The sequence below is a fragment of the Antechinus flavipes genome, chromosome 3 (assembly GCF_016432865.1).
Source record: "Antechinus flavipes isolate AdamAnt ecotype Samford, QLD, Australia chromosome 3, AdamAnt_v2, whole genome shotgun sequence".
Classification (NCBI taxonomy): domain Eukaryota; kingdom Metazoa; phylum Chordata; class Mammalia; order Dasyuromorphia; family Dasyuridae; genus Antechinus; species Antechinus flavipes.
Window position 1 is genome coordinate 263784776 of NC_067400.1, and position 25871 is coordinate 263810646.

The following is a 25871-nucleotide window of genomic DNA, read 5'->3' on the forward strand; positions in this document are numbered from 1 at the left end:
GATCAAAGATGGACAGAAGCAGCTACACCCAAAGAAAGAACACTGGGAAATGAATATAAACTGCTTGCATTTTTGTTTTTCTTCCTGGGTTATTTATACCTTCTGAATTCAATTCTCCCTGTGCAACAAGAAAACTGTTTGGTTCTGCACACATATATTGTATCTAGGATATACTGTAACCTAGTCAACATGTAAAGGACTGCTTGCCATCTGGGGGAGGGAGGTGGAGGGAGGGAGGGGAAAAATCGAACAGAAGTGAATGCAAGGGATAATGCTGTAAAAAATTATCCTGGGTTCTATCAATAAAAAGTTATTAAAAAAAAAAAAGGAAGAACAGGATGAAGTGCTCACTGCTGCAGCTCTGATTGGATGCAGCTCGGAGTGCCGCATGTGTTTCACGGAGGGAGGGGGGAGGGGATGGTGCATACAGAGGGTACTGTAATGTAGTGTGTAGTGCAGGGGATCACCTTCACTACAATAGCAATCTCAATGGGGCTTATTTTCAGGGGAGGACTTATTTTAGAGGAATCTTACACAGTAAGAGGAGGGCTTATTTTTGGGATAGGTCTTATTATCGGGGAAACATGGTATGGGGATAGAGAAAATACTGTTTTCAAATTCATAGGAAGAATTAAAAAGTTAAAAAAAACCCCACCAGTTTTACCTGAAAAAGAAAAATCAAATAGTTACAAGCCCCCAAAAGAGGCTTTTTGGAAGAATGTTAAAAAAAAAAATTCAAAAAGCAAATAAGAGAGATCAAGGAAAAAAATAGGAAAAAAATATTAAAGCAATCTAAAAACATCAAGAAAATTCTGAAAAAAAGACTCACTCAATTGAAAAAAAACATCCAAGAACTTAAGGAAGAAAGTAGCTCTTTTTTGTAAACTAGAATTGGGCAAGGAAAAAGCAAATTTCATTATAAAACACCAAGAAATATTATAAGACAATAATCAAGTGAAAAAAATGAGAGAATTTGAAACATCTCATTGAAAAAACAACTAATCTAGAGAACAGATCAAGAGAGATAAAAATTATTGGAACTATCCAAAAGCTACAATTAAAAAAGAAACTTGATATCGTATTGCAAGAAATTTTTGAGGACAATTGCTCTGCAGATCTAGAAAAAGAGGGGGAAAGTAGAAATAGAAGAAAGCTCACCAATCACCACCTGAAAAAGATCTTAGGATGAAGACTTTTAGGAATATCATAGACATGTTTCAAAGCTCCCAGATTAATGAGAAAATATAAGCAACAAGAAAAAAAAACCAAATACTTCAAAATTACAAAATTAGAATGCAAATATATGTTGTTTACAAGAAACACACTTTAAAATGGCATCACAGAGTTAAAATAAAAAGCTAAAGTAAAATTTAGTGTATGTTAGCTGATGTAAAAAAATCAGGAGTAGCAATCATGATCTCAAAGTTAAAGCTAAAATAGATTTAATTAAAAGAAATAAATAAGGAAACTACATTATGATAAAAAAAATCATAGACAACGAATTACTATCAATGCTAAACCAATATACACTAAATACTATAGCATCTAAATTTTAAAAAGAAAAGCTAAATGAATTACAAGTGGAAATAGTCAGTAGTACTATAATAGTGGGAGACTTTTACCTTTCCTTCTCCAAATTAGATAAATCTAATTTAAAAAAATAAGAAAGAAGGCAAGAAAGTGAATAGAATTTTAGAGAACCTGTTCTGGAAAAAATTGAATGGGAATATAAAGGAATACACCTTTTTCTTAGCAGTACAGGATACCTTTAGATTGATCATGTGTTAGGACATAATTTTATAGTTAAACATAGAAAAGCAGAAATACTAAATGCATCCTTCTTAGATCACAGTGCAAAATTATAATTAATAAGGATCATGGAAACTAACTGAAGACTAAATAGCTACGTATTAAAGAATCAATAATTTCATTAAAGAGAATGACAACAATGAGACAATATATAAGGAGTTATTTTGCCCAATTAAATACCAATAAATTTAAATTTTAAATGAAATGGAAAAATATTTACAAAACTAAAAATTGTCTAATTAGCAGAAGAGGAAATAGGATACCTAAATATACCTATTTTAGAAAAATGAAATTGAACAGGCCATAAATGAACTTTCTAAGGAAAAAAATCACCAGGACTAGGCAGAATTACAAGTGAACTGATTCTATCAAACATTTAAATTCCAATATAAATGGATTATTTAAAACAATAAGAAAAATACCAAATACCTTTTATGAAACAAATATGCTCTTGATACTTAAACCAGAAAGAATAAAAACAGAGAAAATTATAGACCAATTTCATTAATTAATATAGATGTAAAAATCAAAAATATAATTCTAGTTAGGGATTATAACAATATATTATAATTGTACATTGGGGTCAAGTCAGATTTATACCAGGAATGTAGGGATGGTTTAAAATAATAAAATCTATGAATATAATTGATTATATCAATAATAAAATCATGATCACATCAACAAATGCAGGAAAAGCTTTTGATAAAGTACAATAATGATATATTAAAAACACTTGAAATTATAGGTATAAATGGATTTTTCCTTAAATTAATAAGAAGCATTTAACTAAAATCATCAAGTATTATTCATAATAGCTCTTAAGTGAAGCCTCCCTAATAAGATCAGATGTGATACTTTGGATTCCCATGGTCATTAATATAACATTGGAAATTCTAACAATAATAATAAGAATAAAAAAAATGGAAGGAGTCAGAATGGACATTGAAATAACAAAACTATTTTTTTTTTTGCAAATGACATGATGATATACTTGGAAAATCCTAAAATGATAAGTAAAAAAGTAGCTGGAACAATTAATAATTTCAATAAAGTAGCAGTATATAAAATAAACCCATATAAATCATCAGCATTTCTATATATTACCAGCAAAAACAAAAACAAAAACAACAACAACAAAAAAACAACAAACCAAATCAAAACAAAACCCTGCAAGAAAAGATATTAAGAAATCCCCATTTAAAATAATTCTAGACATTATAACATACTTGGGAATATACCAGTCAAAACAAACATAGGAACTTTATGAACAAAATTGTGTGTGTGTGTGTGTGTGTGTGTGTGTGTGTGTGTGTGTATAAAATTTTTTCAAGTATTTGTCACAAAAAGACCAGACCCAATGGGAAATTTGATAGGAGAAATATAAGGTAGACATTCAAATTTATATAATTGAAGAAATATTAATTGTTCATGGATAGTCAGAACCAACGTAAAAAAAAGGAGATTTGGCAGTACCAGATCTCAAATTGTATAATATAAGGCAATAATTATCAAAAACTATTTGTTAATACCCAAGAAACAGAAAGTTAGATCAGTGAAGCAGAACAGACATAAAATTCACAGTAGCAAATGAACCTTGTGTTTTTGATGACTATAATAATGTTTTAGAATAAGAATTCATTATTTGGAATAAGAATAAAAATTGTTAGGAAAGGTGGAAAATAGTTTGGCAGAAATTGCTCACAGAGTAATCTTACCAAGATGAGATAAAAATAGATACATGATACAGATCAGAGCTTTTAAATTTTTTCCACTTGTCATTTTTTTTTCTGAGAAATTTTTATGTGACTCTGGGTATATAGATGTATAAAGTAGGCATACAAATCTAAAGTTTGGTGATAATAAACCACAATTTTGTTACCCCCACATTCAGGTATGAGGTCTCATATAGAATTATAAACCAAAGTTTAAAAAGCTGGGACTTAGATAAAAAGGGAGATATTACAAGAAAATTGGAAGAACATGAAACATACATTACTTATCAGACTTATGAATGGATGAATAATTTATGAATAAACAAGAGCTAGAAAGTATTTGGAAGTATAAATGGACAGTTTTGATTACATTAAGTTTTTAAAGTTTTATATTAAAAAAAAAAACCAAAATAGCCAAGATTAGAAGGAAAAGTAGAAAATTGAAGGAAAAATATATGGATACTTCTCACACAAAAGGTCTCATAAATTAAATATCCAAAGAACTTGTGAAATCTATAAGAATATGTCATTCCTCATTTGATAAAGGTCAAAGGATATAAACAGGCAGTTTTCTGATGAAGAAAACAAAACAATTTATACTTATATAAAAAATGCTCAGGGGGAGAATTCTGGGGGAGTACATTGGTAAATTTTAAGCTTTTCTGATCCCCCCCCCCCAATAGAACAAATTTGTGCCTCAGGACAAACATAGACTGATGAAAAATCAAGAAGACTTAGGGTAGAACCAGGGTCCTCTGAAGATCTGAAGAAAGACTGATCCAAAGAAATACCCAGGGCCAGGATTAACCTGTGTGAAGTACAAACAATTCTGGGCTAGTTCTACAGAAAAATTAAGTAGGGAGTCCTGAGGCAAGCTGAATGTGGCTGGAACTTCAGTAGGGAGCACTGAAATTTTCACTTCCTGCATTGTTTGTGGAATCAGGGTCTGAGTCCAGAAAAATGAGAGGACCTCAGTTGATTAGGAGTATCAGGCCCAACTATGCTGTTGAGATGCAGCCCTGGGAGAAAAGGAATCAGCATATCAGGGGCAGGGATGCTGCTGGCCTCAAGCATTTGCTGAGCTGTGGAGTTTTTGATTTGGGGTTCCTGGTCAGAGGGGAGAGCTGAAGTGAAACCAGAGACACCATCCTCCCACCCTAGGATTAGAGATGCTTACATTAATACTTCTTATTTTTTTAAAATGAGCCAGTAAAGAAGAAAGAATCTCACCAAAGAAACATACCATTGAATAGGGAAGACCAGGGTTCATCTTCAGAGAAGGACATTGAAGAAAAAAAAAGCTTCCACCTCAAAGAATAATGTGAAATGTCTCCTTGCCCAGAGAGAATTTATTAAAGAACTCAGAAAAGAATTTACAAGTCAAATTGACCTTGAGAGAAAACAAAACAAAACAAACAAATAAATAAAGCCATCCAAGCAAAACAAGAAGGTTATAAAGAAAAGTTATCCAACTAGAAATGGAGAAACAGAGTCTCAAAGATGAAAATAATTATTTGAAAATTAGAATTGGGCAAGGGAAGCAAGTGAAGCTTTGAGAGACCAAGAAAAAACAAAACAAATTATAAAGAATGAAAAAAATAGAACAGGATGTGAAACATCTTATAAGAAAAATGATAGATTTGGAGAACAGATCAAGAAGAGAAAATATAAGAATAATTGGATTTTGCCTTAAAATTATGATAAAAAAAGGACCTTGACATAATAATGCAAGAAATAATCCAAGAAAATTGTCCTGGAGTGATAGACCGTAAAGGGTAAGCAGAAATGGAAAAAAAAATTCACTGATCATCATCTCAAAGAGATCCTTTGTGGAAAACATACAGGAATATTATTGCCAAATTTTGAAACCTTGAGATCAAAGAGAAAGGTTTTCAAGAAACAAGAAAAAAAATTCAAATATGCTGGAGCTACAATTAAAATTGTATAAGACTTAACAGCAGCTACAATAAAAGACTGCAAATCTTGGAATCATATCTACCAACAATCAAAAGAACTAGGTCTGCAACCAAAAATATCATATCCTGCAAAATTATCTATAACATTTGAGTGAGAAAAATGAATATTCAATGAACTTACAGATTTTTGGATTTTTTAGTCAAGCAAACCTTAACTTAATAGAAAAGTTAACACATAAGAGTCAATACAAAGAGCAATTTCAAGGAAGTCAACATGGATATATTATTTATTTTCTTTAGCATGGGAAATTTATACATCTATTTAAGATTGACACCAACAATACAACAGCTCAAAACAAAGATTGAGGCAGAGTTATGGTAAAAAAAAATAATTATGTCACACAAATGAGATGCAGAGGAAGAATAGATACAGAGGCATTAGAAGGGGTAGGAGGGCTCATAGTTTTGAAAATCTACTCATATCAGGAATGGTTTAAATAGGCAACACTACATATATACTATGAAGGCATAGTACCTTCCAAAATCTATAAAGAGATAAGCAAGGAGGGATGGGTGGACAGGGAAGCAAAGGATAAGGAGAGAAGACAAAGGGTAAGGAGAGAAGACAATTTTTGAGTAGGGAGAGGTTAAATAATAGCAAGGCAAATTAGGAGCAGAATTAAAGCAAAGGATCAGCAGGATAGGAAAGACATGTGTGTGTCTATGTGTGGGAGTATGTGTGTGTGTGTGTGTGTATGTATGTATATGCATATATCTACAAATGTGAAGATAAATATATCCTTTCCTTACTATAGCCTGCTTGGGGATGGAGAAGGATGAAAGAGGGAAAAAAGAATAAAGTAAAAAAGGAGCACAGCAGAGCATAAAAGAACAGTTTACAAGGAAGTAAGAAGATGGACACTCATGAATATAATTTTTTCAATTAATATATATGCTTTCTTGAACTGGTAATTTGTTGTTATATAGTTTGAATTCTCCTTCATGTTCTGCTGGGCATATGACAGTGTTCTCTTTTATTTTGTATTCTTTTTTGTTTTTCTTTTTTGTTATTCTGTTTCTTTAAATAAAATAAATTTGGAAAAAAGAAAAATGCTTTAAATCTTTATTGACTAGAGAAATGCAAATTTAAACAATTTTGAGATATCATTTTATACTTATAAGATTAATTAAAATGATAGAAGGGAAAAGTAACAAATTTGGGGGAAGATGTGGAAAAATTGGGACACTAATTCACTGTGGGTAGAACTCCAACCATTTTAGAGAGCAAATTAGAATCATGTCCATAGAGCTAAAAAACTGTTTATGTTATGCACTTTGACCCCAAAATATCTTTATTAAGTTTGTTTCCCTGGACAATTAGCAGGGATAGAAAAGAACTTACATGTTCTAAAATGTTTATAGCAATTATGCTTGTGGTGGCAAAGAACTGGAAATTATTGGGATGCCCATCAATTAGGAAATGATTGAACAAGTTATGTTATGTGGTTGTGAGGCTGTTGGGTGCTATAAGAAATGATAAGCTCAGTGATTTCAGAAAAAAACATGGAAAGACATGAAATCATAAAGAATAAAATGAGAAGAACGAAGAGAACTTTGTATACAGTAACAATAATATTGTTTTAAGAACAACTTTGAGTGACCAAGACATTTTGACTACTATTTAACCGACCCAATTTAATAGCAAAGGACATGAAGGACATGATGCTATCTGCATCCAGAGAAAGAACTGTTAAATAGAAGTATTTATAGTATAGTTTTACATACACACACACACACACACACACACACACACACATTTGTGACTGACAGTAAGTATTTCTATGATGGGAGAATTGGGAACAAGGGAAAAAGAAAGTACATGATAACTTTATATTTGAAAAGAAAGCAAGTTGCACATAATAGATTGCAGTTTCATGTGCAACTCTTTTATTTGTTCTATTTTGTTTTGGAAATGCTTGTTTTATTTCTAAAAGTTCACAATAAGAAAATTATAAAAAAAATTAAGTTTCTCACTTAAGTATTCATAGTTGGTATTTGATAAAGCTAAGAATGGAAACTAGTTCTTTTGGATTTTATCCTAGTGTATTTCAGAGTACAGTATGCAGATTTCTAGCAGTATACTTACTAGTCAGTATTGGAGATACAGTAGATAGAGAATCAGGGAAACCTGAGTTCAAATCTCATCTCAGATACTTCCTAGCTATCTGACTTTAAGCAAGGATTTTAGCCTCTGTCTTAGTTTCCTCTACTACTATATGGGGATAATAATAGCACCTATTTCCCAGATTATTGGGAAGATCAAATGAGATATTTGTTAAGGGTCTAGCATTGAGTCTGGCACATAGTAGGTCCTAAATATATGCTTGTTCCATTTTCTTCTTTCCTTTATATAATATCTGGCCACTTTTGACCTCAACTCTTAAGAGGAATTAAGATAAGATTCTAGTATGCAAAGTCATATTTAAATATGAAGACCCAACAGGCTTATTGTATACCATAGCAGATAAGACCTGAGTTCCAACTCCACTTCTGATATATACTGACTTTGCCACTTAGGAGAGGTAATTTAATTTCTCAGTTTCCCTAGTTTAAGATTATGCTTGTGTAATTGGTTTTGATTTATATTGGTAGAGTTTCCATGCCAGAAGTTCCTTACAAAAGGGAATCACTGACCTAGTCTCCAGACTACTCTCCATATGCAGAAAGATAAAATTTATCTGAATTATTAAAATAAGAATATTTATTATAAGAATAACATTTAATGTACACGACTCTTTCCACAATAAAATGTAGCTTAGTTTCTTGGAGTAGGGATTGTTTCATTTTTACCTATATAACTAAAGTGCTTTCCATATACTATGTACTTAATATATATTTGTTGAAATTTTGAATGCTAGAATTGTGGTATATGATTGTAACAGGCTATTACTGTAATATAAGAATGATGAGCAAGATGATTTCAGGAAAACCTGAAAAGACTTATATGAATTAATATAGAGTGAAGTGAGCAGAACCAAGAAAACACTGTACACAGTAATAGCAATATTATAGTATAAACAATGATGAGTGGCTTAGATACTGTCAGCAATGCAATAATTCAAGAGTGATTATCTATCTCCAGAGAAAGAACTGATGGCATCTGAATACAGACTGTAGACTGGAGCATTTCTCTTTCTCTCTCTCTCTCTCTCTCTCTCTCTCTCTCTCTCTCTCTCTCTCTCTCTTTTTCTCTCTCTCTCTCTCCTGCTCTCCCTTTCTTTGAAACCAAATTGAAGCTTTCACATCCACAGTTTAAAAAAAAATAGAATTTCATATTTGAAAAGATTAGATAACTTAGAAAGAGGTAGAGAGTAGTTTGAAGTGCCCCATCTCCACTTCAGGAACTAATGAAATTGAGTCACTCGCTTCCTTGGGTAAGCCCTAAATATCAAAGGCAAAGATGAATGCAGAGAGCAAATCTTTTCTCCAACTACAAAAGGAAAGAGATTCTAATACTCCAAATGTCCATCAAGTGGCTCTTTTAAAAATAAAATGTGTTTGTGAGACTGAAAATCTTACCTTAAAACAACTCTTTAAAGGGACCCTTTTCCTTCTTCCACTCTAGGTCTCTGAAATTCTGTTGATTTAAGATCACACTTGGGTTTTGTTATTTTTTGTTGTTGTTATTATTGGGGTATGGGTATGGGAGAAAGATAAAACATATTATAGCCCTAACTCCTACAGTTTTGACTGAATTTTAAGTTTTTTTATATTTATCCTCTTAGGAAACAGGTTCATCTATGAGATTTTTCCTGAAATGTCCCAGACCTTAGCTAATGTGCTAGTTTCATTGACACTCACTGCTGTTGGCAAGGCTACAGACTCCATATTAATTGGGACTGGGATTGATGAAAGTGAGAACCAAATGGGCTGGTAGTAATTTCATTTCTGGGGCCCAGCAGTCTGTAAGGCTTCCCATGATGGAGTTACCTCCTTCCAACAAATTACCTCCCTCTACAAATATGATCATGCAACCCAGTGAAAATGATGGAAAATACACACAGAATAGTCATTCTAAGCACTGCAGTGAGAAGAGGTCAGGTACATTTTCTACTTTTATTAACTCCCCATCTCATTTCCTACCCAATTCTAAGCTTATTTCTCTGTCCTCAAGCTCCAGGCAACACTTTCCTTACCTTTTATACTTTAGCAAATGACTTAGCCTTGTTGAGGTTATGGAGTGCAGTCAAACTCTCCCCATACAAGGCCACTAAATGATAGAGTTTAGTCACCAATGATGATTTATGGGGTGATACAGCAAAAGCATATTGGGGTTATGGGTTGGAGTTGCAGGTTCTCTCAAAAGAATTTGTAGGTTTAGACCTCCTCCAAATCAAGGGACAAAGATTTTATTACAGCTGCTAAGAGTAGGCTAAATCCATAAAGATTTTTAGCATAGAAAAATGGTTTTAGCAATTAACAAGAGGTCTAAGACATCATTAAAGAGGAAAATACCATTAAGGCATTGCAAAAGTGAGATTATAGGACTAACTCTAAAAGGAATTTAAGGTACTAATAAATCTTAGCTATTGTGATGCTTATCAAGTGGGAGGAAGCCTCCAAAAGATTTGGGAAGGATAGGGGATTATGCCATTGACTGGTGGACTAACCCTAAAAGGGATTTATCACCCTAAAAAGAGTTAGATATAACAAGGAGAACCAAAAGAGGAAGTATGCCTTAATGGGCTAACCCTAAAAAGGAATTAGCAAAGGAATTATAGTAGAGTAAGTCTCTTTTATAGGGGAAATATAACCTAGGGGTTTGACATCATAACTTGACTTTCTGATTAGATACAGAAACAATGGAATTATGATGGGTTTTGTCCATGCAAGGTATTCAGATAAGAATTCTCCCAGAGATTTCCATCTGGGATGGAACTGTAAAAGTCCACTTAAACAAAAGGTCTAATCAAAATAAAAAAGGTTACCTCTAGCATAGGAGATGACTAAGACTTTAGAACACTTGTTTCCATAGTCTTTGATGAAGTATTTGGAGCCTATGTGTATCTCTACATTGCATGTTAGGAGCTGACAATGACAGAATGTAAATAGGATTAACCAGAGGGAAAATGTGAAATAGGTCAAGATCTCTTTACAAAATACTGGAATACTAAGTAATCACTCAAGAAACAATGAAATTGTTGACATCATGAAATGGAAAATCTGGAGGAGACCAAGATATCTAGATTGGTAGACAGGCCCAAATCAATCCTGACCCTGAGGAAATATTTGCTCAAGAAATGAGCAGTACCTAGTTGTGAAAAAAAGCAGATTATATACTTGATGAACCTAATATATTTTCTATTAGCTCAATCCTATTAACTCAGAGTCTACCCTTTATAGGCAAGATAGCAAAGGCTACTTGGATGAACAGTGAAAGCCAGTTCAAGGTACATAAGAACCATTTGTTGCATCCAGTCAAGCATCCATTATTCAGCCTAGGTCTCTTCAGGTCCCTCCCCTGTCACTGAGAACTCTGGTCTTCTATTTAATAAAAGTAGAGAAGTGAAGGAGATCAGCAGGTTTGGGAGGATAAATGAGTTCATTTTTAGACTTCTTGAGTTTGAGATGTTTTCATGACATCTGGATGAAAATAAGCAGGTGACAGCTGATAATATGGGCCTGAGGCAATGGAGAGAAGTTGGGGGTGGACATGTACATTTGGAAGTCATTTGCACAGAAACAATAATTGACATCATTCTTTTTTTTTTTTTGAAAATTTATATATATCTATATCTATTTCATGTTAAAACAATGTAAAAGCAATTTTTTTAAACATTCTTTGACACCGTTTCTCCTTTCTCACCTGGCTACACTAATTTGGAACTTCTCTGTTTGATTTCTCCACTATGCTGCAGCATTAGGTACCATCCATGTCCCTTCTCCTTTTTCAGTTTCTTTTTGTGTGTTGTCTTTCCTCAGTTAGATTGCAAGTTCTTGAGGATAGGAATTATCCTTTTTCTTCTTCTTCTATTTTTGTATTCCTTTTGCTTTAGCACAGTGCCTAGCATGTAGGAAGTGCTTAACAAATATTTATTAATTGATTAACCATGGGAATGGAAGAAACCAAAAGAAGGAGAGGAAAAAGGAGAAGGAAAAGGAGAAGAAGAGGAAGGAAGAAGAGCAATAGGAGGAGGAAAAAGAAGAAGAAGATAAGGGAGGGGAAGATAAAGAGAGGGAGGGGGAAGGGAAGAACAAAGAAGAAGAAGAAGAAAGGAAGAGGAAGAAGAAAGGAAGGAAGGAACTAAGACAAAACAAAAGAAGGAAAGAATAAGAGAAATGAAAAAGAAAGGGAGGAAAGAAGAAAGAGAGAGAGAAAGGTAGGAATGAAGAAAAGAAAGAAAGAAAGAAAGAAGAAAGAAAGAAGAAAGAAAGAAAAAGAAAGGAAGGAAGGAAAGAAGGAAGGAAGGAAGGAAGGAAGGAAGGAAGGAAAGAAGGAAGGAAGGAAGGAAAGAAGGGAGGGACAGGAAGGAAGAGAGGAAGGAGGGAGGGAGAGAGGAAAGAAGGGAAGAAAAGAAAGAAGGAAAAGGAAGAGGAGAGGAGGAGGAAGCTCAGGAAAGAAACTCAAGTTTTCCATAACTGAAACCAGCAAGATTTCTTTGAATCTTTCTCTCACCTCTCAGATACAGTTAACCAAAGACCACTAAAATGTCTCTTGCATCCACCACTCTGTTTAATTCAAACAAATAAACATGCATTAGATGTCTACTCTATGTCTTGCTTGAGAAATAGCTTGGTGTAGTGGGTAGAGTGAGTCTGGAGTCAGGAAGACTCTGGGTCAAATCTAAACTCTTGACATGAACATTGGCATTTTGATCCTGAACTAGTGTCTTAACCTCTTGGTGGTTGGCTGGCAATTCTCTAAGATCATAAATTGCAAAGCAGGTCATGATCTGTGCTAAGAGGGAGTTTCCTCTATGGGATTTCCATATGCGTTTGACTCCAAACTCAGATCCCTTTGCAAGGTGTCACATTGGTTCCATATTTTGTGCTATGTGTGAAGTGGTAGACATGCACAAAAAGGAGGGAAGAACAGTGGGATGAGGGTAGAGGGAAAGTCAGAAAGAAAGCATAAATATGCCCTTCCTGAGCCTGTCAACCAATTCCCAACTCCCCTGTTCTGCCTTTTCCTTGGCCGGGTAGCAAGTACAGCTGTACAGACTTGAAGAGTTATAAATCAATGCCAATTCACATCTTTCCAGAAGCCCGGCTCCCTGATCAGAACTAATAAGCAGATCATTAGTGAATTAAGGAATGGGAGGGGGGAATGTTGTTTTCCTTAATTCAGACTATAGGACAAGTGCAAAAGAGCTCAACTGTTTTCATAGGGACATTAACATGTTAACACTAAAGAAACAGCTTTAAAAAAAGGAAACCGCGTACATGCAAAACAACACCCCCATTCCCCACCCTCTAGAGCTCCAGAAATCCCTACGTGTCCACCCCAGGCTGCAGTCTTCTTTCTTTCTTCTTCCTAAATGCTGGTTAATGATCCATTGTCATGAGCCAGTTAACCTCCCCAATCTCCCCAGATGGTCGCCTGCTCTACAGAGTGATGCCCTTGGTCCAGCCTGCCCCAAACTCATTGTTAATTGCAGCATCTGGGCTCTAGGAGGCCTCCAACAATGACTGCCAGGATGCGGTCTCCTGAGGGTACAAAGTTCATCCCCCTGCTTATTTCCCTGGCTAAAGACCATTATCTCTAATTTACATCTAAACTAGTTTTTCATACTATTTTAAATGCTGCCCCTCCCCCCTGTAATCTCAATGCAAATGAATTAAAAGTTTATTCTTTAAATGCTCAAAATCTTGGGGGTAGATTCTTTTTCTTTTCTTTTCTTTCTTTCTTTTCTTTTCTTTTTTCTTTTCTTTTCTTTTTTCTTTTTTTTTTTTTTTTGCTTCTTATTTAAATCATATGCTGTTTTGAACTAAACCTTTTATTTCCTCCCAATTATTATTTCTGGTGTGTTTTCCAGAGCTTTACAACATGGCATCTGATTATACATAAAGCTTCAGAATAAAGCCCTGTTTTTCCCTTCATTAAGGACACAAAGGATTCCTGTGTGAGCCAAACAGCACTTTGTGATTTAATACAGCTTTACATTCTAAATCACACCCTGGCTCTCAGCAAAGCAGATTTTGGAGTGAATCAATGCACTCTCCTCCTGCCAGCAGTACCCTCGCAGATTCCAGCAAATTCTTTCGCCACATAGAATTAGCATTTGATTAAGCTGTGCCGACACGTTCAGACTCTTACCAGCAAGCTCCAGCAAGGCCATGGTAACCTCCAAAGAGTGGGAGGTCAGAAAGAGCAACTGTGCTCTCCAAAGAATTCCATGGTCCAATCTACAAAAACCATCCCATGTGATGGATGGATAGCTTTGGGTGGCAGGACTGATTATTGGTTGGGTGACCTTAAGCGAGTCAATTCTCTCTGGTTTTCAATTCCCTTTCCTCTTCTGTAAAATTCAGGGGTGAGGGTGGGGGTGAAGGTGTGTGTGTGGGGGGGGTGAAAGCTGCAGGGAGAAGCAGAAAAGTCATTGAATTTCATAGCAGAAAAACAGGGTGTAAATCCTGGTGGGTTTTTTTTTTAACCTTTACTACCTATGACCTTAGGCAAATTGAGCCAAAAAAGTTACATATTTATATCTACAAACAGAGGGCTGGACTAGTTTATATGTAAAGTTTCTTTCAGCTCTATATCTCTCTCTTTACTGGGAGAGTGGAAACTTATATGAAAAAGAAAGGAAAGAAGTATGAGGTCAAAGATATCAGATGAATGTCTTGGTAATCTTACCCTTTCCATCTCTCTTTATGTACTCTTCTTAAACTTACTCTTCACTCTTACTTTAAGCTTCATTCTTACCATCCTGCAGTGCTATCTCAGGTTATGACCCATCCTCTGGCTAAAATAGGTATAGTGCTTTGCAAAGCTTAAATCATTAGAGCAGTGCTAGCTATGATTATTATTGCTGGCCATACTCTTTTCTCTTCCCAGTATCGATTCCTAGGTGAATCAGTTTAATTCCACACAGTTCTCTTCTCTTGAATCTCTTACCCCTGTGTCCTATCAGCAATCAAACCTTGACAAATGCTGTGGATTATTCCCACCATCCACTTTCTTTGCTCCTATTCACATACTGCTGAACAAGACTAGTGGAAATCACGAAATGGTATAGACTTATTCCATTACAAATTGATGCTAGCTAATCTCGGCCCAGTGTCCATTACAACAGGACAATCCAACGACTACTATGATTTCCTATCATACTCATCACAGCAACTGTACCCAATCTTTCTCTTTTCTCAAGTGTTCCAGGATAGACATTTCTCCAACCCTCTCATTTGGATTCCTAGCCTTGACCGAAGGCTTGCCTGAAAAAATAGAGGCCATTCTATGAGAGCTCCTTCCTGTCCCCTGCTCCTCATTTCACATGCTTTCACATCATCCCTTACTATCTTCATTTTCACTCCAATCGCTGATGATGAGACTGCCATTTTGCTTGTCAGAGCCAATCCATGTTATGAATGCTTGATTGTATCTATAGTGGATGCAATATTCTAATGCCCAGCACCATTTATATTAGACTAATTTTTTCTTAAAAGATATTGAAACTATCCTTGAGACTTCATTGTTCCACAATGAGGAAAGGGGAAAGAGAATTTGAAACTCAAAAAAAATTTTTTTTTTAAATCCAAATGTTTAACATTGTTTTTACATGCAATTGGAGGGGAAAAAATAATTGAAAAAAAGAGAGAGAAGGTTAATTGACCCAAAGAACTAAGGCTTGGACCATTAACAAAGCTTCCTGGTCATCTGATTTTTTTTTTAAATAGCCAAGGGGCTGGAGCTCCTTCTTTGGGCTTTGACCATCATACATATGACAAATGCAGACAAGTTGTATTTAACTGAATCAGGATCTCATTCTTTGGTATCCTTTCTATGCTTTGAGTATCTTTCCTCCACTTTTGATAAGTATATCTCCTTTTATTGACCATTATATAGACTATTTACTGTTTATTTCCTTCCAATCTCAAACCAACCTCACCTGAGCCAAATTGGGTCTACTATAATCTGGTCTACTATACCATCCTTCCCCATGTTATGTAGTAGATTGCCTCCACTTAATTATTCCCACTATTTCCTCTTCAATACCTATTTGCTACTTCCTTCTGAGAACTACAATCATGCCTGTCTTGCCTATCTTAAAAAACAACAACAACAACAACAACAAAAAACCTCAGTAGACCCTATCATTCATAGCAGTTATTGTTCTGTATCTCCTTTACCTGTTTCAGCTAAATTCTTTGAAAAACTTATCTTGTATCCACTACTTATGGACATTCCAAGGCCCTGTCCTGTAATCTTATCACATCTCCCTATGAATTCAGTTATCATCTCTATGCTGATCATTCCCAGATCTCACTCTCTCCATTTCTCTCTTTCTCCTATCTCCATTAGAACTTTGAAATGTAGTCAAGTATTTTTCACTACGCTCAAGTAAAAAGGCACTTATTATATGCCTACTGAGCAGCTAGGCAGTATGGTCAATAGAGTGCTGGGCCTGGAGTCAGGAAGACATCTTCCTGAGCTCAAATCATTTCAGATACTTACCAGTTGTGTGACCTTGAGCAAGTCCCATAACCCTGTTTGTCTCAGTTTTTTCATCTGTAAAATGAACTGACAAAGGAAATGACAAATCACTCCAGTATCTTTGCCAAGAAAATCCCAAATATGGTCATGAAGAGTTGGATATGATTAGAACAATTGAACAACAACAAATGTGCTCACTATTTACCTGGCATTAAGCTAAATGCTAGAGATATAAAGAAATACAAAAATAATTTCTGCCTTCAAGGGGCTCACAAAATAATGATTGTAATAATCTATCCATCTTCCTAATTCCCATGTTACTGCAGAGGATACTATCATGCTTCTAGCCATTTGTTAGCAACCTCCCTGATATCTGTACTTCCTTTCTCTGCCCTATCCCACATATTCAATCAGTTGACAAATATTGTGGTTTCTTTCTCTGCAATATCTTTCACATGTCTCTTCTCCATTTACTTAGTTAACCTTCCTTTGTCCAAGCCCTCATCACCTCTCATCTAGATCACTGAAATAGCCTTCTAGTTCATCTCTCAGCTTCAAGTCTCTCTCCAATCCTTTTCAGTTTCCACTCAGCTGTCCAAATGATTTCCCCCAAAGTGTAAGTCTGACTGTGTCACTTCCCTATTGAATCAATTCCAATGACTCCTTATTAACTTCTAGGATCAAACACAGACTTCTTTGCTTGGCATGTAAAGCTCTTTACAACCTGGCACCTTCTTATTTTTCTAATCTTTTTAACACATTGGGACTCTCCTTCTTCAATCCAGCCATAGAAAACTGCTTGCTGTTCCTCACATCCAACTTTTCCACCTCTGGTGCCTTTATACCACTTTAATTTCCTCTCTCCATGCCTGGAATGTTCTTCCTAAGTTGTGTGTGGCTTTTATAATTCCTGGCTTCATTTAAGATTATTCAAGTGATACTCCTCCAGAAAGCCCTTCCTAGTCCTTCTAGCTTTCCTTCTTAGACTGCCTTTTATCTAATTATCTCATATGCACTGATTTATGTACCTATGTGTTGTTTCCTCTCCAAACTCCTTTCCCTACCTTGTTCCTTAAAACAGGAGCTGTTTTGCTTTTTTTTTTTTTTTTTTTTAAATCTTTGGTGTTTGTTTAGTATAGTGCCTGATATTCGTTTTTGTTTCTTGTTCTTCACTTTGAAAAGGATCTATGATATTACAAAGTGAAGTCTTGACTTTCACATGAGTTGGATTTAAATGAGGTAGAGCTCTACAAAGCCATCAGCTTCACTCTTTATCAGAATAATCAAAGTCCAGCAGTGGGACAAAAATCAAGGTGACCGTCAGTGGCCCAGGATGCAAATGACATCTTCAATGTTTGACCAAGCTCTAACCACCCCAAAGCACCTGCTTCAGCCACCTTCATAGTCAATAGGACAAATTGTTCTCATCTGCCCATACCACTGGAGCATGTTTCACATATGTGGGGTAAATATGCCTTTTCCCCTACTCCCCAACAGGTTTGAGGCTTGTCATTTATCTGATTTAATCATTTATAGTGCTGAAGCTACTATTCATGCTATAGCTTCTTGGAGATACAGGTGATAAGTAAACACTAAAAGTGGATGAGCAGCCTTGAAAAGGGTTCAGTAAGCCTTTCCATCAGATGCTAGTCTTCCTTGAATACTTCATACATTTCCTAGAACATAATACAGTTATTCTTTCCACTTTGCTGGTGTTAAGAGTTTGTTGTCCCCTGAATATGGAAAATCCATGTAAAATTTTTTTGACCCTGCCTTTGTACCAGAGAAGCTTGAGTTATTATGATATTACAAGATAAAATAAGCTATTATGATATTATATTGATAATATATAATATATGATATTATAAGATAAATATGCTAAAATATTACGATATTATAAGATAAAATAAACAGCATTACATAATACTTTACATAAATTTTGTGCATTGCTGAGTTTCTAAATAAATATTTTGGCCTTGGTGTCATGTTTGCAGCTTTTGCAAGACTCCCCCAAAATTCCCATTTAATTTCTAATGCTGACCCATGATATATGAAAACCAAGGTAGTAAAAGTCAAGATGTGAAAGTAATATAATATCATAAATAAATTTATTAATGTTAAAATTATATTAATAAATTAATTAACAAAAATGATAAATGATGATTGATTTCTTCTGTTCTTTTGTCATAATACAAGTCTAAATTTACTTCAGACTAGCTATTAAGGTAATCTCTGTCTACTATGGTGTTCTCTCAGTCAGGTCAATTTTATGATTCTGTTAGTAGGATCTGTTACAGGGCCTTGATGGCAGCTCGACCTTCATAGAGAGGCAGAAGTCTCACCCAGAGATTGGAAGGATAATGCTTTTGGTCTCTTACTGAGCAGTGTCCCCCAGAGCATCCTGTCTTTAGGACTTGTTTAATGGAACTTCTACCTCTCTCCAGTTCTTTATTCTCCTCAGGGCAGAGCAAATAAAAATTATGTCTTCCAAACGTCTTGCTAAAACATCATCAATTTTCATTATGTAAGTAAGAAAATCTTAATCTAATGAAACATGTACTGGGTACCTTGAAAATATATGTGATGGGATGGAGAGCCACAACTGTAGAATGCCTATTTCTGATACATACCAGATGCATTATTTAAATATGTAAATCTTCTTTAGTACTTTATGGTTATCCTCTATTTTGTCTGTATCACTTTTGTTAGTTTTTTTAAAAAGTTACTTCGATTTTTAGAAACTTTTCATCTTTTTAACATTTTACCTCTCTACCTTAGTTTCCTGAACTGTAAAATAGGAGTAATAATAGCACTAACCTCTCAGGATGAAATGGGATAATATCTTTTAAGTGCTTTGTGTAGTGCTCGGCACATAGTGTATTGTTTATGTTTGTTCCCTTCCCCTTCAATATCCTTTTGTGTTTGTATTATCTACTATAATGATGGGATACAGTGTTAATAAATTATTGCTGATTGAAACATGAATAATTGGAGTTCAGTGTCACCTGTGAATGTAGATTCAACCAATTATCATCCCAGTGGTCCAATTTTAAACTAGATATTGTATCTACATCTTGTGTAATAATAAGTCTTACAATATTTGCTACAATGAAATAATAATAAGTTGTGCGTGAGGAAATTCATGAATTCTGAAACAACCATAAAAAACCCCGGCCTGAAATGTGTCTACACATCCATTTTTGTTGTTCAGTCATTTTAATTGTGTTTGCCTCTTTTTGATGCTTTTTTTTGGGGGCGGGATTTTCTTGGTAAAGAGATTAGATTGGTTTTGCCATTTCCTTCTCTAGCTCATTTTACAGATGGGAAAACAGAGTAAATGGGGTAAAATGACTTGCTCAGGATCACACAGCTAGTAAGTTTTAAGTGTCTGAGGCAAGATTTGAACATTGGTCTCCAGGTCAGGCACTCTATTTTGTGTCATCTTATTGTCTCATCTATCCATTTTACAGATGGGAAAGTAGAGGAAGATAAAGTATCTTTCAGGCAACTAGTAAGTCTGTAAAAGAGCCAGGAACAGAGTCCAGGACTGATATTTTCTAAGTCCTCTCTTTAGATGCTGGCCCTTATTGTGTGCATTCCCAACCCCCCCCCCCCTCCTTTTTTAAAATAAAATTAGCATTCTATTTTCTATAATTCGAGGTCAGGCAGCAGTGACATCTGCTGGCAAAAGCAGAACTGGCTGGAGTAGGTTTTGTGGCTGAAGCTTGCAGCTGGGCTGACAGGTTTGAATACAGATGGAATCTGTCTGTATACATTAATAGCTGGGGGTGGGAAAGGGGCAGAATTCCTCCTTTAGAGGAACACATGGCTGAGATTTCAGCATATTATGTAACTGGCACAGAAAGTTGAATACAGACGGTAAGATTTTTTAGTAGTTCCAGATTCCTGTAATTCCAAGGGCCTCTGAATTCCAGGACAAGGTCCAACTCACCAGCAGAGGAACTGAAAAGCCCTGAGCTGTGATTCAGCCTCCTAGTTTGTATATGCTACAGATAATAGGTCCTCCAGGGGGCCTCCCCAATGACTGGATGAATTCTAGTCTATTGTTGGGAGGGGCTAGAAAGACATAAACAATGTCCCTATTGAGGGCAGTATAAAGGGGCAAAGAAGGGGGTCAGCAGAATTCTCTGCTCCAGTCCCCATGACCTCCCTCCTACTCAAAACTTTCCACAGATCTCTTTATTTTGCTTTTGTCACATTCCTACTGAGAGAACTGAGGGTGTCTAAACTTGCATATAAGGAGGTAGAAGACTTTTCCTTTTTTAAAGGTAAGAACATGGCCTCCCACACTACTACCCCCCAATGTGGAATGGGAATTCTTTGTTGGGCAGAAATTAGGTTGTTCATCTCCTGCCCTAAAATGTTCTCCCAGCAGAAATATGCCATTTTCTGTCTTCCTAAGTCAAGGGAAGCCATGGCTAACAATCCAAATGGGCATAGTAAGCTATATTCTCAATTAATTAAATAATAAATTTTGGTTATAAGTATGGGCCAGTACAGCCATTTAATATCTGTATCATGGTGTGCACATCACTTAGCTTTTTAGGACCTCAGTTTTCTTATCTACAAAATTAGATAATTGGGTTACATGATCTCCAAAAACTCTTCTAGCTCAAAACCTATGATGCTATGTGATGGCTTTAGAGAAAAGTGTTTATATGTAGCATTTATCAATTAATTCATGTTGTTTCATAGAATTCTATTTCTCACTGCTCTGCTTGCTAGCATATGTTTTTACTGCTTCCTAAGGCCTTGGGTCCTGATATCCTTTCTTTTTATCTATTTCCCAACAGTTTGAAAGTATGAAGAGAAATCCCCATCTTGCTCCACACATAAAAAAATGTTAGCAGTATTTTTCTGATAAACAACCCTCCTCAAAAAAAATAATTCATTGAAATGTCTTAGTCATACAAGATAAATGCTATTGGGTATTTATTTCAAGGTGCTGTTCTTGGGAGAATCAACCCTCAGTCTGTATTATTATGATCCCTATTAGCAGTACTACTACTATTGCTTTTGTTCAATTGGGTCCAACTCTTCATGACTCCCTTTGGAGTTTTCTTGGCAAAGATACTGGGATGGTTTTCCATTTTTTTCTCTAGTTAGTTTTACAGATGGGAAAACTGAGGCATATAGGGTTAAGTGACTTATCCAGGGTCATAAAACTGGTAAGAATCTGAGGTGGAATTTAAACTTATAGAGATGAGCCTTTCTGACTCCAGGACCAATACTCTATCCACTGTGCCAATTAACTGCTTCCCTCTTCTTTCTTCTTCTCCTCTTCTTCCTCCTTCTTTTCATCTTCCTTCTCCTCCTTCTCCTGTATCACCATCCCAACACCAGTACCACCATCCCTACCAAACTACTATTATTATAACTACTACTTTACATCTTTATAGTGTTTTAGAGTTTGCAAGATATTTTCACTAGAAATACCTTTTCATTCACATACTTTTATTTCATTTGTAAAGATTTATAATTTTTCTAGCAGTATATAGGTAACTGAACCAGATTGCTTTTTTTGGGGGGGGGGGTATTTGGGAAGGGAAGCCAGATTTAGTATTCTATGGATGTAAGGGATTCCCAATATGGAAATTCACCTCTAATTTTTATTTTCTAAAAGTATGAATTATCAACCTGATACAGATTAGCAATTTATACTTTTAGAGAATTGCCTAGGGAATGGTGGTGGATGGTGCTAAGAGGTCAACTGATTTGTCCATAGCTGGTATGAAAGTAGAAAATAGAGGCACATATCTATAATCCTGTAAACCTACTGAGTAAGTTGAAGCTGGTGTATCTCCTGACCTAAGAATTCTGTGCTACAGGCCCGGGTACCAATTAGTATCTGAACTCAATATCAATATGGTGAGTCTCAAGAAGTGGGAGTAAGTGTGTGTGTGTGTGTGTGTGTGTGTGTGTGTGTGCGTGTGTGTGTGTGGTGGTATAGAGAGAGGAATAGCAAATTGTCTAAGGAGGAAGGGCAAACCTCCCCTGGGAATCAGCTACTGGACTTATGAATAACTCTTGTTCTTCCAGCTTGGAAACAATAGGCAGATTCATTATATCAAGGATGCAACTTTAAACTAGATCTTCTTGACTTTGGGCTTTCTATTTTGCTACACCACATTGCTGGGATTTACAATGACAATTTTGTATATTATGAAGAAAGTGTTTTTCAATTCTAAAGTGCTAGACAATGTGAGCAATTAGAATAATAATGAAGAAACCACAACATCTAGCACTTTAATGTTTATAAAGCATTTTCCTTGTAACAACTCCTTAAGCTAGGTAGTGCAAATATTATTTACTTTTATTTTCCAAATGCACAAATCAGGGTGATAGTACCTTGGCAAGAAAAGAAAGGATTCAAATGGAACCAAACAATACTGAGACTTTAATGACTTTCTACTTTGAGTAGACCAACTGAACAATTACATGGTTTATCTGCATAGGGAAAGATTCATGTTTAAAATCACTTTCGAGTGCTCATGAAGTGGTGGATTGTTATGGGTGTAACCAGATGGTTTCCAAGGACCCTTTAGAGAGTACCTGAGTGCTGTCCATGGTCCAAATATATCAAGGAATTGGGAGCTGCTGTCCAGTGCTGGAAGCTACATGTTTTTGGAACTGAAATCAGAGAATCACCTTTCACACACCCTTATTCATCCCCTGTAGCTACAGGGAATTGGATGTGTCTTTGCCCATCTCAAACGCCTGGGCAACTGCTATAAAAGCTCAGCAGGCCTTGATGAGTATAAGCTTTGATAGCTGGCTAGATTTTCATTAGTGACTCTTGCAACTTGCTGGGGAAAATTTTTCTGAGTCTTACTTTGGGTGCTGATGCAACAAATGAGTTTTCTAATAAAACCACACATTCATGTAAATTTAACTTTTCCGTGGTTTTTGGATGCCCTTCTATCTTTTTGTATGTTTCAGTTTTTCCTGTTTCTTGCAGGAGTCCATGCATTTTATGTTTGAGTGGAAGAATCTCTTCACATGTGCTTCGCTGTATCTCTCTTCATCTTCTGTGTCAATTTGCCAGTAGTCACGGTCTAACTAGCCACAAGTCAATCAATCCTCTGGCTTCCATCTTAGCCATTCAAGAGCCTCTCTGGTTCTATGATTTAGAGTCATCCAGGGAAACATCAAAATGTAGCCCACTTTCTTTTTCTAAGATTTTGTTCTTATATTTCTTCAGTTCAAACATTCTTTGAAATTTCTTTAACATCAGGTTTTTTGGTATCTTTGCTCAAATAGCTTTCATCTTGTGAGAGATTCCAGCTTAAGATAACATGCTCAGAAGATAATTATTTGGCTATTGGTCTGTGAAGTAACTTACATTCTTTAGGGGAAAAGGGGACAAATTATAATAGTTGACTGCTACTCCTTATAATTTTAGCCTGGTACTTCAGGCTAAACTGTAGGTTGGTTTCTATACTAACCTGGATTCTATCAATTTTTGCTCCCAATAGGATGAAATAGCAGAAAGAATACTGCAATTATTAGCATAAAGTTCTGACTTTGAAGTGCAATTTTGATACTTGCCAGTTGCATGACTTTAGCTAAGTCATTTAATTTCTCACCTTCAGTTCTCTTTTGTGGATAATGGAAATAATCATACTTGTAGTACTTACCTCAAAGAATTGTCATAAGGAAAGATTTCTCCTTAGACTGTTTTTCAATGGAACAACTAGCGGTGGTAATTATGTTTTGCATTTGGGATGTTGCCGCCCCTTCAAGAATTGTAGGTTTCTAGTATGGGTATGGAGAAAGTGCTTTAACCTGGAGGTGAAGGAGTGGTAGTATGTGGGACCACCAAGAAAAACACAAATATTTATTAAATACCTAATTAGCACAGATCTCACTGTTTTAGGTATTGAAAGAGTGATAAAAAGTTTATTTAAGATATAGTTTCTGTCTTTTGAAGTTTACTGGAGGATAAGATATAATATTCAGTAATACATGATTAGTATATTAGAGCATTACAAAGCAAAGTGATACATGAAATTCTAGAAGAAGATCATTATTGACTAAAGGGATCTGGGAAGACTTTCTAATGGTAGTGACATTTGAATTGGTCTTTAAAGGATGAGCATGAATTCAAGTGGCAAAGAGAAGAAAGAATGGCATTACAGCTATAAACAACAATGTAAGCAAAGGAATAGAGGCATAGAAAACCAAATGCATGTTCTAAGGAGCAGATGGCATTCAGAATGGCTATAGGTTAGAGTCATGAAAGAAGGAAGGAAATAAGCTTTTATATTGCAACTACTATATGCTAGTCACTGTGCTAAGTTTTTTAAAATATTATTTCACTTGATCCTCCCAACAACCCTAGGAAGTAGGTGTTTATTTTTGTCTCCATTTTATAGCTGAGGAAACTGAGGTACACAGAAATTAAGCGCCTTGTCCAGGATTACACAGCTGGTAAGTGTCTAAAGTCAAATTTCAACTCAGATGTTCCTGTCTTTAGTCCCAGTGCTCTCTCCACTATACTACTTAGCTGTCAAGGGAAAAAAAAAGATATGGGATAATACTGGAAAGGAGACTGGCACTAAAATGGAGAAGGCCTTGATGTCCAGATCTCAACTTTGAACTTTATTTATGTGGAAGAAAAATTCAGCACTTGGAACTTTTAGCCTATAAGAGATGGCTAATTAATTAATTATGCAAATTATTTGTGCTTCTATAGAGAAAGAAAATCAAATGACAGTCTCCTCCTACTTGTTGAAATTCTCTCTAACCTAATCTCTAACCTATCTTTCTAGAAAATAAAGGTCAGGTCCAAGATAAACAATTGGGTCATCTCTCTTACTGTAGACCTTGATAAACTAAGGAACACTTCTTTTGATTAAGAAACATTCCCTCTTTAACCTTCCTCCAACAATTCCCCTTAAAATCTAGTTGTAGGTGAACAAAAAGAAAAAAATCCCCAAAGGAGCACTTAGTTCAGACATAAAAGGCAAAGTCTTTCAGTTTCAGGGAAACAAGATCCCTTCCAGAATTTGATTGTCTCCTGCTACCAGAAACCCATCAGGTCTTTGATAAAAATGAAACCAATAACTTCAGGCTAGGACATTGACTTCTTGGCATTGATTAAGCCTTCTATTCAAAGAAAACTGATAAGGTTTTTTCATTCTGGAGAGATCAAAAGCTACTGGCATATTATTTCATAACATTTCTTAGACAATAAGATGCCTTGGTGGATATAATTCCACATTTGGTATTCGTTAAGAGCCACTGAAAAATTTTGAGCAGAATAGTGTTATTCCTCGTTTTATGTGTAAGAAAGATTATTGTAGCAGCAGTTGAAAGGTTGGATTGGAAGAGCAGAGTAATGAGACACAACTATGAAAACACAAACACAAACACACATACAAAACACAGACACAGACACAGATACACACCATCCTGAAAAGATTAAAAGCAGAACTTTTCCATATTTTCAGACACTTCAGATATTTGCGTATAGGAAAGAAGGAAAGAAATAAGCAGTTTATTAAGTGCCTATGGGCCAAGCATTATGTTAAATGTCTTATAAATATTTCCTTGGACCCTCATTACAACCCTAAGAGGTACTTTGCAATTGGGGAAACTATAGTCAGCATATCTTATGAGCTCATAATAGACTTAATAAGTTGCCTGAAGACCAATTAAGCTAAGCTAGGAGTGACATCACCATATTTGGCCAGTCAAATTTGAATACTTTTAAAAAAAATTAAAGCCTTTTATTTACAAAATATATGCATGGGTAAT